Below are 15119 nucleotides of genomic sequence, written 5' to 3' on the forward strand. Positions count from 1 at the left end.
CTTTGTGCATCCTTGAAGTGAACATGGGGAACTTGTTCGACAGGTTCCCCAGTTGGATGGTGACCCTTCCCATGGAGTTTTGGCATTGAGAAGAGTTCTCAGATGCCTTTGCTGAGAATCCAGGTTCAGTAGGACAACATAGTCCTGCACAACTTCATAAGCCCCAGATATGATGGTATGACAAAGGCCCTATAGGCTTCCAAGAGGAAAATAAGAGCAGGTAATCAAGGAAATGCAAGAGATGTTAAAATTAGGGGTAACTGATCTTAATCATAATACTTATCATAATCCTGGTTCCAAAACCAGAAGGATCCACAAGATTTTGTGAGGATTTCTGCAGTTAATGCCATCTTAATATTAGATGCCTACCCAAAGCTGATGGAGGATTAGCTGCTAGACAGGGTAGGATATGCCATTGTATAAGTCTACAACAGATCTGATTTAATGAAGGGGTACTGGTCAGAGACGTGCGGTGAGGTAATTGGCTGGGGAGGCACTGAGATATATATATATATATATATATACACACACACACAGTGGTCGAGGTGAAAATTTTGAAGTGGGGGTATGCAAAGGTTAAGGCTGCAATTATGCGCACGCCCCAGAAAAGGGGGCATGGTCACCCAAAAGGGGGCGTGTCCAGTGTAGTAGAACCCCTTATACTATATAGTACTGGGGCCCCTTTCACCTTATAGCACACGGTACGAGCTGAAATTCACATTATAGCACATGGAACAAGCCAAAATTCACATTGTAGCACACTGAATGAGCTGAAATTGTGACAGCAGGGACAGTCAGAGTGACGACAGGGAGAGAGAGAGTGATGACAGGGAGAGAGAGAGTGACGATAGGGAGAGAGTAACGACAGTGACAGCAGGGAGAGAGTGACAACAGGGAGAGAGAGTAACGGCAGGGAGAGAGTGACGACAGGAAGAGAGAGTGACGACAGTGACAGCAGGGAGAGAGAGAGAGTGACGACAGTGACAGCAGGGAGAGAGAGAGAGTGACGACAGTGACAGCCGGCAACAGAATTATTGGGGCCCGGTACATTAACATCTCTGGGGCCCCCTCAACTCTCCATGATCCCCTTCCCCCCACGCACACACACTTTTAAAGCGTGGCTTTACAAATAAAATAAATATATACATATATATACTGTACAGTTCACACAGTAAAGGTACACAGACATGCGTACAGTACGTATATTCATACATATATGTACACATACATATACAAATATTTACACACACAAATTACTGTGTGTATGTATATATATATATATATATATATATATATATACACACACATACATACATACATACATACAGGGCCAGCGCAGCGTCATGCTGGCAACGCTTCACGGACCGCTAGGATCAGACCAAATTACGGGGTGACTATCAGGGAATGGGTCACAGTTAGGGTCATGTACACCCCACTACTGCCACCTTCCCCAGCTCTTTAGTAGTCACCGGGAGGCTTTCAGAGGACAAACCACCTCCCTTCACACATTCGCTCCCCTCAGAGGGACTGTCCAAGCTGCCCACTGCCTGCCCTTTTAGCAGGTTTAATTGCTTTCAATGGCAATTAGTCTGAGGAAAGATCTTTACTAGCCCCTGGCTTTCCTTTCTCAGTGACTGTGAGTCCGAATCCACCTCCCGGCCTATCTAACATAAGGGAGCCACACCACAGACCCACATCTGTCCAATTATGGGCACCACATAGAGGCCGCAGTCTGGCACATAGTTCCCCCTCCATCAGTCCCGGACAATCAGACTCAGCGTCTCTGCATCACAGCTTTACACAGCAGCCATTGGCGGGACTCCAGTAACGCAGTCCATCTCCTTCAGCGGCACCTCAGGACTCTCTCAAATGGTGTGCGGCAGCATTACCATTTTATCTCCACTCCTCTGAGTCCTGCTTTATGCCAGCCGCATAGTGATGTGCAGCGCGTACAGGGGGTGAGTGCTCCTACACAACTTGCGATCGCTATGAGGAGTACTGTCCTATGAATGATGCCGGCACACAGTGATCACTGTGCCCCCCCTGAACGTCGGGGCCTTGCACAGGTGTCCCCTTTGACCCCCTTGTCGCTGGGCCCCACTGGCTCCGGGGCTGCCGCTACTGTAGTGATAGCTCTACAGTAGCTGGTCCCCGGCCCCGCCTCCGCTTCACCATGCCGCGTGATTGGACCAGCGGATCCAGCACTGGATCCGCTGTCCAATCCCATCTGCCTCGCTGACAGGGGTGGGTTTCCACTGTCAACGAGACACTTGCAAAAGTGCCGCTTTCCGCTCAGTTTTTAATGGGCTTTTTCAGCCCTGCGCGTTGCCCCCCCCCCCCCACCCTCCCTTCGCTTTAACCTGTCCCTATTGTACACGGGAGGCACTGCTGTCGGTGCCTCCCAAACTACTTGTAATTACTAAAACGGTTAGGATAATATAAAGAAATAACTTAAGACACAGAATATGTGTCATAAGTATTTTCTTTATATTAGATTAATCATTAAAGACAGGGGAGGCACTGCCTCCCCTGCCTGCACGTCCCTGGTACTGGTAGATAGAACTGACAGAGGAAGCTAGGAGGAAAATGGATTTTTCCACACTGTTAAAGCTCCATTAATTTAAAACAATGCCTTTTGGCCTGTATGGTGTGCCAGCATCTTTTCAGAAGTTAATGGACTGGGTGCTTCATCTTCCCAAAATTATGCTGTGGTATACCTGGATGACACTGTCCCATATAGTCAGCACTGGAAGATATCAAAAAACTAAGCACAGTACATCAGTCCTTATGACAGACAGGTTTAACTACTCTTTAAAAAAAATGTGCTATAGGGACAAATGAAACCAAGTACCTATGGTACAGTATGTGGATGTCTGAAGCCCCTTGTTAGTATTGAGCAGGCCATAGTTATGGCAACCAAGAAATAAATGAGATCTTTTTTGGATTTAGCAGGCATTTACTGTACATGTACAGTATAAAATAATTTCCTTAGTGGCCACTGACAGATTGTATAAGTTCTGCCCCCCCAAAAAATTTGTTCCCAGGAATGCTACTATGCCTTTACCACAATCAAAGAGCTAGTCTTAAAGTCCCCAGATGTTTCCAAGCCATACAGTATATTATCCAAACTGATGCATCAGTTGTGGGGTTGGAAGCAGTGTTAAGAATTTGACGGGGTTGAACATCCTATTCTGTATCTGACAAGGAAGTTGTTCCCATGAGAGACTTCGTACTGTACTTGTTGGTGGAAAAAGATTGTCTTGCTGTAAAATGGGCTGTAGAAGCTTTGAGGTATTAAATTCACAGTGAATACCAATGTGAGACTATCAAGGTGGTACCCGGCTCTACAGCCTTTTCTTTTGAGGTGTGTCACTGACTAGGATCCCTGCATACTAATGCAAGCATTTGTCCTAAATAGAGCTGGGGAACCTGGCTTACTCAATTAGCAATTCAGAAACCCTTTACCTGGTGAGGAATGTGACAGGGAAGAATTCTCCCACATTTTAAGAAAGACTTAACCTTCTGTGGTTCAGGAAGGAACCACATCATTTCTTCAACTAAGAGGAGTTAAGGAATTAGACTGTATATAAGTAAACCTTGTAGTAAATATACCCTTTAGAATTTTAAAGTCCCTTATCATGCAATGTTTAAAGGAAACATTTCAGTTTGGTAATATGTTTGTAGTTTTAAAACTACTCTGCATTGCTCTCTGTGGCTAAAAGGTAAACCAGGAGAAGAGAAGTGCAATAAATACAAATGTGTCCTCATACATCCAGCCTCAATACGCTGTGCAGCGTGAGATGCCTGGCGTGCGTGAGCTGCCAGATCCTGTGCAACTCTTTTGACATGTTTTTTGAAAATTCAATGACACTAGGATGTACTGTTCTGATTAATAGGATATATGACCCTTGTATATATGTGTGTGACTGAATCTGTATACGGAGAACAGAACTTGTATTGGGAAAAAGCTTCTGCTGCTACATTGTAGCACTTTGTAAACAGATTCACATACTTATTCGTACATAGATATACAAGTGTCATCTACCAAATTAATCAGTACAGTCTCCTTGTGCATCCTATTCACATTGCATTCAGGGCCGGTTCTAGACCTTGTGGCGCCCAGGGTGAAAGTTTCCTTTGGTGCCACTCCCCCCCCCAAAAAAAAAGCAGGTAAAAAAGGGTTTGTGCACCCCTTAGGTGCACGGGAAAAAATGGGGGTGTGGTTTCATAGGGAGGGCATGGTCACAGTTATGCCCCCTGTAGCTGTGCCCCCAGTCAATTTGTCCTCTGTAGTTTTGCCCCCTGTAGCTGTGCCCTCAGTAGTTGTGCCCCTGTAGTTTTGCCCCTGTTGCTGTGCCCTCAGTAATTGTGCCCCTGTAGTTTTCTCCCTGTTGCTGGGCCTCTGTAGTTTTGCCCCCTGTTGCTGTGCCCTCAGTAGTTGTGCCCCTGTAGTTTTGCCCCTGTTGCTGTGCCCTCAGTAATTGTGCCCCTGTAGTTTTCTCCCTGTTGCTGTGCCTCTGTAGTTTTGCCCCCTGTTGCTGTGCCCTCAGTAGTTGTGCCCCTGTAGTTTTGCTCTTGTTGCTGTGCCCTCAGTAATTGTGCCCCTGTAGTTTTCTCCCTGTTGCTGTGCCTCTGTAGTTTTGCCCCCTGTTGCTGTGCCCTCAGTAGTTGTGCCCCTGTAGTTTTGCTCTTGTTGCTGTACCCTCAGTAATTGTGCCCCTGTAGTTTTCTTCCTGTTGCTGTGCCCCTGTAGCTTTGTCCCCTGTTGCTGTGCCCTCAGTAGTTGTGCCCCTGTAGTTTTTCCCCCCTATTGCTGTGCCCTTGGTAGATGTGCCTCCTGTTGCTGTGCCCCTGGTAGCGGCACTTTTAAAAAAAATACTCACCAGCCCTGCTCCTGCTTCCCGACAGCTGCTGCTGTCCTCTGTCTCCAGCTGCCGCTCCTCTAATCTATGGGAGAGATGTCATGTAGTCTCTCTCATAGCGCCGCACACTGCACAGACACTAGAGGTCAATTATGACCTCTAACGTCTGCGGCCACTCCCACAATGCCGTACAGTGCTCGACAACGTCAGGCGCACCGCATGGCACCAGCTCACAGTAGCAGGCAGCTCTGTTGCCACGGCAGTGACAGAGGCGCCTTCAGGGCAATGGCGCCCTGGGCATAAAGCCTGCTTGCCCGTAGCAAGAACCGCTACTGATTGCATTGCAAATTAGACATATTTTGGCAAAAAAAGCCCAATGTTAAAAGATTCTCATGCAACCTGGCATGCCAAGGGAGCTGTTTAGCGTGACCTCAGCAAAGATATATGAGGACACTTCTGTAAGTGCACACTTTTATACGGATGACTTTTAAGAGGACAAATCAAAGAAAGATGGTACAGTTGGGGAACAAGCGCAATGATCAAAAATGTAACATTACACAATACTATAAAACAATAAGTCTGTTATGTTTCATATAAGAAAGTCAGAGAGCCAAATTTGTTTTTTTATTAAACCGATTTTGTATGATAAACATAAAGCAAGTAAGCATAGGGGGAGCTTTGTAATACAAACTGTGTTTGGTAATAGAGAATCAGTTCTATACCCTGAGAGGGGATGCAGTCAGTTTACCTCCAATCAAAATACCGACGTTCAAAATCCCGACACCAATTGACCGATGGTCAAAATCCCGACAAGGTCAAAATACCGACACGGACAAAATACCGACATTTAAAATACCGACAAGGTCAAAATACCGACATGTAAAATGCCGACAGGTCAAAATACCGACATGCATTTTTTGATGTTTTTTTGTGTGTATGTCGACATAAATCAACATGGACACCATATAAAGTGTACCGCGTCCCCTTGCATGGCTCGCTGCGCTCGCCATGCTTCGGGCACGGTGCCTCGCTGCGCTCGGCACACTATTATATTCCCCCTCCAGGTCCACTGGGATGGTGAAGTATGAACAACTCGGTTTCAATGAAAAAAATCATGAAAAACTCATGTCGGTATTTTGACCTGTCGGCATTTTACATGTTGGTATTTTGACCTTGTCGGTATTTTAAATGTCGGTATTTTGTCCGTGTCGGTATTTTGACCATCGGTCAATTGGTGTCGGGATTTTGAACGTCGGGATTTTGATTGGAGGTATTTCATACCGATCCCCCCTGAGAGGTGATGCGGTCAGGATGCCAGCAGTCGGGATGCCAGTGCTCAAAACCCCTGAGCAGGAATCCTGAAACGTGGCCAGAATGATAGTGCTGGAGCTCCAATATCACTTGGAATGCCGACACTGGAATCCTAACCACCGACATCTTGAACTTAAGTATGCCGGGGACTCCTAAGTTTTGGCCACAGAGGGGAGAGGTTAGGTTTAGTCTGCCGGGGGAGGGTTAGAATGTGGGGAAGGAAGGGTTAGGGTTAGGCTGCAGGAAGGGAGAAAGGTAGGGTTAGGCACCCTTGGGGAGGGTTAAGGTTAGGCTGAGCGGATGGGGGTTAGGGTTAGGCAGGTGGGGGGGGGGTAAGCATACTTGGGATGCTGAACATTGGGATGACGGCATCGGTCTTCTGACCACCAGCATCCCAAACGCCGGTATCCTGCATCACATCTCCTGAAAAGTGACCTGGAAAACATGAACTGATTGGAGTCGTGAAGAGTGAGTTTGAGAACCAGTGCCTTATGCTGTATTTCTAAAATCATTGGTAAATGTTGAATATGGGGGTAATTCTGAGTTGATCGCAGCAGAAACTTTGTTAGCAGTTGGGCAAAACCATGTGGACTGCAGGGGGGGCAGATATAACATGTGCAGAGAGAGTTAGATTTGGGTGGATTATTTTGTTTCTGTGCAGGGTAAATACTGGCTGCTGTATTTTTACACTGAAATTTAGATTGCAGATTGAACACACCACACCCAAATCTAACTGTCTCTGCACATGTTATATCTGCCTCCCCTTCAGTTCACATGGTTTTGCCCAACTGCTCACAAAGTTTCTGCTGCGATCAAATCAGAATTATCTCCTATGTCTTACAGATGTATTACCTCCAGATTAAGATCAGTCTTTTTAAGTGAATAACAAATAGTAACTATTTCACCTGGCCAGTAATTCAGTGTAAGCATTTTAATGAACTCAGCAATGTAAATATTTCATTTAAGTGGTGCTACTTATCTGCTTTTCCACATATCTTCATCAGTGACTTTGCCATCCTGGTGCTGATGTCTGTCTTCACATTGTGAATTGTCTGTAGATGCCACCTATCAGTAATCTTGTGAGTCTCTGTTCTAGCTATTAAACCTGCCTACTTTGGAATTGTCTCTGTGCTTTCTTATTCTAGTCTACTTTCTGTGTTTAGAATTTTGAACTTAGCTGTTCTCCTTATACTGTGTTTATTAATAATATTACTATCCATTTTTCTATATAGCACTCATATTAAGAAGCATTTTTCTAAAGTTAGTATTTAAGGCCATATATATACTGTATTAATAAATTATGGGATCCTGCAGTTTCCACGTGCTTTGGGCCAGAATTTAGTATCCCAACAAAGTACCAATTAGTAAAGCAGGAGATATCGGTTATAATGTATCTCCTGCTTTGCATCTGCCATCCCCTGGAGCAGCTGTCCCCATATTCTTCTATGGGGATGGTACAGTATTTAAGAAGATCGACAAAAGCTTTGCAGATCTCTGTGAGCTAATGGTTTCTTTTAATTGTAGCGAGTAATCTGCTATGCTTGTAGTGTCATTGTAATAATGCTAATGAGATAGAATCACATGACTCCACTGATTTTGATTTTTCATATGTAAATAGCATACAGTATAAATGAATTATTCCCTATATTCCTTTCCTGGATATGTTAATAGATTTTTGGGGAAGTGTACTAAGGCTTGAAGAACAGCTCCTAACTGCCATGATATAGGATATGTACACAAAATGACAGGAGCTGATTGGTTGGTAGTTTATCTCTCTCCAGTTTATCCCACTCCAGGGCTTACTGTAGTACATCTTCCCCACCATGTGAAAAACACACAATACTGTAAGTACATGATTGACACTTGGGTATTGTTGAGAAATGTGAATGTTTAACCAGTTGCAGTATTCTTGCCTGATGCAGCCTATTTATTATTTGATTGTGTTACTGAATATTGCAAATACAGGTTGAGTATCCCATATCCAAATATTCCGAAATACGGAATATTCCGAAATACGGACTTTTTTGAGTGAGAGTGAGATAGTGAAACCTTTGTTTTCTGATGGCTCAATGTACACAAACTTTGTTTAATACACAAAGTTATTAAAAATATTGTATTAAATGACCTTCAGGCTGTATGTATAAGGTGTATATGAAACATAACTGAATTGTGTGAATGTAGACACACTTTGTTTAATGCACAAAGGGGGTCATTCCGAGTTGTTCGCTCGCAAGCTGCTTTCAGTAGCTTTGCACATGCTAAGCCGCCGCCTACTGGGAGTGAATCTTAGCTTCTTAAAATTGCGAACGAAAGATTCGCAATATTGCGATAAGACATCTCTGTGCAGTTTCTGAGTAACTCGAGACTTACTCGGCATCTGCGATCAGTTCAGTGCTTGTCGTTCCTGGTTTGACGCCACAAACACACCCAGCGTTCGCCCAGACACTCCTCCGTTTCTCCAGCCACTCCCGCGTTTTTCCCAGAAACGGTAGCATTTTTTCACACACACCCATAAAACGGCCAGTTTCCGCCCAGAAACACCCACTTCCTGTCAATCACATTACGATCACCAGAACGAAGAAAAAAACGTGAGTAAAATTCCTAATTGCATAGCAAATTTACTTGGCGCAGTCGCAATGTGGACATTGTGCATGCGCACTAAGCGGAAAATCGCTGCGATGCGAAGAAATTTACAGAGCGAACAACTCGGAATGACCCCCATTGTTATAAAAAATATTGGCTAAAATGACCTTCAGGCTGTGTGTATAAGGTGTATATGTAACATAAATGCATTCTGTGCTTAGATTTAGGTCCCATCGCCATGATATCTCATTATGGTATGCAATTATTCCAAAATACGGAAAAATCCCATATCCAAAATACCTCTGATCCCAAGCATTTTGGATAAGGGAGACTCAACCTGTATAACAAATGTACACTACTTGCATCACACTAAAGTATCAGTAAATGTAAGACATACAATTATACATGAAATAATGTGTCATTTCTATCTTATACTCCTTGATCAAAAAGATCAAGGCACAATGAATAGAATGCTCAAGGTCCCTAGATAACTCAGTGTTTAGAAACTAACTGTAGAGTATACCAAAAATTTAATGAAATTTCTGTTCTTCAACAGTATTTTAAAATTTGCATTATTTAATGTTCTATTACATTGTAAAGAAACAAAATTGTACTACAGTATAGGTATAGTGAACTGTATATTATACCTCTCACACACTCGCGGGAGAAGTGACACATAAGGGGTCATTCCGACCCGATCGCTAGCTGCAGTTTGTCGCAGGACAGCGATCGGGTCGGAACTGCGCATGCGCCGGTGCATGGCAGTCATCATTGCCTAGCGATCGCCTCTAAGACAGAGGCGGTCGCTGGGCGGGAGGGGGCTGGATGGCGGCGTTAAGCCGCCATTTAGGGGGAGCGGTCCGGCCAATGCAGTCGTGGCTGGACCGTTGGGGGGGCGGACCGCGGCAGCTGCATGATGTCTCACGCAGCCGATGTGGCCATCGGTAGTGACGTACAACTCCTGGCCAGCTGCAGGAGCTGTGCTGGCCGGGAGTTACTCCAGAAATACAAAAGCATCGCCACTGTGCGATACTTTTGTATTTGTGCGGGGGGGGGGGGGGGGGGGGGCGGACTGACATGCGGGCGGACTAGCCCTGTGCTGGGCGTCCCCCCGCATGTCAGGGCAGATGATTGTAGCTGTGCTAAATTTAGCACAGCTACAATCAACTCGGAATGACCCCCATAGTTGGGAAGGATTAGTTTGCAATTGAACATTTCTTTGATGCAAAATACAGCATACAAGTATTATATAGTAGCCAACCCTCCGTTCACATAAATGAATAATATAAATCCTTCCTCAGTAGAATTAATTTGCATAACATATTTATTTTGACATGCACTATAACTTTGTGTGATTGTTAAATGCTGTGACACATTAACTCATTTAAAGAAATGTTATCTTTCTTCAGATTACAATAGCTGCAGGCAGTGGGAAGATGGAATACTGAACCAATTTGTAAAATGGAAAAATAATGCAACTGTTTTTCTGCAGCTAAACTATATGAGTATTGTCGGCACAAACTTTAGCATTAAACCTGACTTTTATTAAAAAACAAATGAAATGTTTTTCCTCCAGTAAAGGTAGTAATATTGGGTAAGGACTGAGTGGCTTCTTTTTTTTGCTTGCCTTCTTCTGGATTAATTTTACCTATTTTCATGTTCATTAATTACACCACATAAATGCATTCTATACTATACCGTGGATTTCAGTGCTACCATAGTACAAACTGATTACATTAATTTTGAGTCAAAATTTTAGCCAGTGCAATATAAATATTGATCAAGAGTACATAAAACAGTTTGTATTCTAGTAGACCGGAACACATGCTTTGGGCATAGAAAGTACTGCAGAATGACTAAAGGCCCATACACACTTGACGATAAAATGAGCGACGTCGTTCATTTCAGCCCTCATCAACGACGTCACTCATTATATCGTCAAGTGTGTATGCATCCGACGACCACCGATGCGCGGCCCCGCGGGACGTTAACGACCCTCGCTTATCTGTGGAGTATGTATGCTCAATTTCCACTATGGTCGATACCAACCAGAGACGTCGTTGAATGTGTATGGTGTGAACGACCAACGACCAACAACCAAGCCACTGTTCACCAGCCCTGTTCCCAGCTCATTATTTTAATAAACTGTTCAGCTTGGATGCTTCAACGATGAATGGTCTTTGGTCTTTGGTCGTTGGTCTTTGGTCTTTGGTCGTTGGTAGTGTGTATGCTCATGTCGTTTGCTCAGCTGTTCAAGGGAAGTTCAAGGGAAGTCGTTAACGACGTGTGCATCGTCAAGTGTGTATGGGCCTTAAGGTATATAAATATACTAAAGTGTGGGTTTTTAGACATGGAGATGTTACCCATAGCAATATAGTAAATCAGATTCTAGATATTATCTTCTAGACAGTGCTAGATAAATAAGTAGAATCTGATTGGTTGCTCCACTTCTCCACTTCTAAAATTCTGCAATTTAGTAAATATATCCCTTAGCAACCAATTTAGTTTTTATGTAAAAAAAAAAGGACCCGCAAGAATTAGGGATGTGCGTCGGGCCAGATCTCAGGTGTTGGGTTCTTGTTTTGAATCTGTATCTCCTTTGTGTTTTGGATCTGTATTTGTTTTGCCAAAACCTCCCTTGTGAGTTTTAGATCTGTACATGTTTTGGATCATAAAAACAGCAACATAACAGAATTTGAGCCCGTTTGTGTTCCTACAGTATTATTAACCTCAATAACATTAATTTCCACTCATTTCGAGTCAATTTTGACCACCTCACAGCTCACAATATTGTTTTCATCCAGTTTAGGACAAAAGGTTGCACCAAGGTAGATGGATGACTAAGCTAAGTGACAGCAGTGGGCGGCACAAACATGTGGCATTTAAACTTCCATCATGGCAAATCTAGGAAACAGAATGGCACTGCAGGGTGGTATTTTAATAAACTATACAAATGTTTGTTGTCTACACAAGTAAACAGTCAGCAATGCTCCAAACAGCACATAAGGCAAAGAAAAGAGGTACAAGATTGAATTGTCCTTGGGCCCTCCCACCCACTAGGAATAGTAATTAAACACTGCGGTTTAATTTCACCAACAGTGTCATACAATACGTGTATGAGTAGGAAATAAAATATATTACTGTGGTACCACCTTCACCCACAGCGTCACACAATACGTGTGTGCATCAGAACCATGGCCCTCATTCCGAGTTGTTCGCTCGCTAGCTGCTTTTAGCAGCATTGCACACGCTAGGCCGCCGCCCTCTGGGAGTGTATCTTAGTTTAGCAGAATAGCGAACGAAAGATTAGCAGAATTGTTACTAAATAATTCTTTGCAGTTTTTGATTAGCTCCAGACCTACTCACAGATTGCGATCAGCTCAGTCCGTTTAGTTCCTGGTTTGACGTCACAAACATGCCATGCGTTCGGCCAGCCACTGCCCCGTTTCTCCAGACACTCCCGCATTTTTCCCTGACACGCCTGCATTTTTTAGCACACTCCAGGAAAACGCTTAGTTACCTCCCAGAAATGCCCCTTTCTTATCAATCATTCACCCATCAGCAGTGCAACTGAAAAGCGCTACAGGATCCACAGCAAAACTGCTAAGTTTTTAGTTAAATAATTAAGCGCATGCGCCCTGCGTGCCTTGCGCATGCGCAATTTGAAACAAATCGGCAACGAGCGAACAACTCGGAATGACCCCCATAGTGATTAAACACTGTGCTTGACCTTCACCAACAGTGTCGACACAATACCTGTATGAGTAGGAAAAAAATATATTACTGTGGTACCACCTTCACCCACAGCATCACACAATACGTGTATGAGTATCAAATAAAATATAGTACACTGCGATTGACCTTTCCCAACAGCACTGCACAATACGTGTATGAGTAGGAAATAAAATATATTACTGTGGTACCACCTTCACCTACAGCATCACACAATACATGTATGAGTATGAAATAAAATATACTACACTGTGGTTGACCTAAATGAACAGCGTCGCACAATACATGTATGAGTAGGAGATAAAATATATTACTGTGGTACCACCTTCATCCACAGTGTCACACAATACATGTGTGCATCAGAAATAGTAATAGAACACTGTGGTTGATCTTCACCAACAGTGTGTATAAGTATGAAATAATAATATACTGCTGTCTGAATGGCAGTGTCACAGTACTTATGAAACTAAAATAAAAATTGTATAGTACACTGGGGTACAGCACAAACAAAAAAAAATATTTTATTTTTAATGATATTTTAGGCTTTTTATTTTTAGCTTTTATTATTTTAAATTTTACACTGGGAAGGAGCCCTTGGATGGGCTCACAGAGCACCCCTTTTTAAGATACAGCAGACAGAGCACCCCGCCTGGATTGATACAGCAGAACACCCCTTTCAAAGACAATAAACAGAGCACTCCTTTTTCAGATACAGCAGACAGAGCACCCCTTTCAGATACAGCAGACAGAGCACTCCTTTTTCAGATACAGCAGACAGAGCACCCCTTTCAGACACAGCAGACAGTGTACCCCGTATGGACTGATAAAGCAGAGCACCCCTTTCAGATACAGCAGAAGGCACCCCTTTTTCAGATACAGCAAACAATGCACCCCTTCCAGATACAGCAGAGACAGCACCCCTTTTTCAGATACAGCAGACAGAGCACCCCTTTCACATACAGCAGACAGAGCACCAGTTTCAGATACAGTATACAGAGCACCCCTCCTGGACTGATACAGCAGAGCACCCCTTTAAAGTACAGCAGACAGAGCACTTTAGATACAGCAGACAAAGCACCCCTTTTTCAGATACAGCAGACAGAGCACCCCGCTTGGACTGATACAGCAGAGCACCCCTTTGAAATACAGCAGACAGAGCATCCTTTTTTCAGATACAGCAGACAGTGCACCTTTTTCAGATACAGCAGACAGAGCACCCCGTATGGACTGATAAAGCAGAACACCCTTTCAGATACAGCAGACAGAGCACCCCTTTTTCAGATACAGCAGACAGAGCACCCCTTTCAGATATAGCAGAGCACCCTGCCTGGACTGATACAACAGAACACCCCTTTCAGATACAGCAGACAGAGCACCCCTTTAAAATACTGCCGACAGAGCACTTATTTTTCAGTTACAGCAGACGGAGCACCCCTTTCACATACAGCAGACAGAGCACCCCTTTCACATACAGCAGACAGAGCACCCCTTTCAGATACAGCAGACAAAGCATTGCTTTTTCAGATACAGCAGAAAGAGCACCCACCCCATGCCAGACTACACAGTACTGAGATGGATACGTCCATCCAGTACACTCTCCACAGCTGGAGTGAAGATGGTGCCAGTCACCAGGGACCTTTATCATACCTCCCAACTGTCCTAATTTTTGCGGGACAGTCCACTTTTTTGGGACTGTCCCACTCTCCCACCCGCGGGCGGGTGTCCTGTGGTGGTGGGGGTAGTTGGGAGGCTTCTGTCAGTCACTGCTCTGCATGCACACAGCATCTAGAACACTGACCATGCCCCCATTGTGATAAAAAATAGGGACGTGGCTGGCAATAGCCACGTCCCCGGCTTGCTTAGGAATGCCGTTTGCAAATGATTATGTCTAGGTCCTACACAGCATTATCAATCCTGTTACCCCAACACTCCTTTTACAGTTAGATTGAATATTGCTATAGTATGATGAAATGCCACAGAGTAATATGTTTCCAATGAATGCGTTACCTTTTATACCTTCTACTACTTTGTTGCAGGTTCTTCCGCAGAAGTGGAGTCAACGTCACTGGTAAGTATTAGTAGAAGTAGAATTAATTTTGAGGTGGTTTTATTATCGACAGGTAAAACTCAACAATACAATGGGTTCTATTAATTGTAATCACACTGTAACATTTACTAATATACTAATAAATACTCCGCCTATACAGACTGGAATGCATGCAATACAAAAAATGTGTGGTAAAACCTCAAAAATACCAAGAGTAACCCGGGTACTCATATGTAAATAATATATGCTCAGTTAGTTGGGCCCGCTGTCTATAGTGTGCACACTGCTGTTCAGTAAGATTATTTTAGAATGGTATCCTCACATAGGTGTTAGAGGTAACTCCATCGAATATAGTACTAGTAGGGTTCTCACCTCAGTAAGGTCCAACACTCAGTTCTTTTGGTACCTTATAGGGGAGACAGTCTACTCTCCTAGCTGAAAGTTGTCTTAAAATCACGATGTGTTCACAGCTCTAAATGTTGCTTTCCTGCTATTAATGTTGCTTTCCCTTGCAATCTGGCTTTTGTTAAGTCCTCCTTCCTTCTGCTACCTGTCCGGCTTGACAGATACTCAATAGGCGGGGA

Source organism: Pseudophryne corroboree, chromosome 4 (assembly GCF_028390025.1).
Source record: "Pseudophryne corroboree isolate aPseCor3 chromosome 4, aPseCor3.hap2, whole genome shotgun sequence".
In the NCBI taxonomy this organism is placed as follows: domain Eukaryota; kingdom Metazoa; phylum Chordata; class Amphibia; order Anura; family Myobatrachidae; genus Pseudophryne; species Pseudophryne corroboree.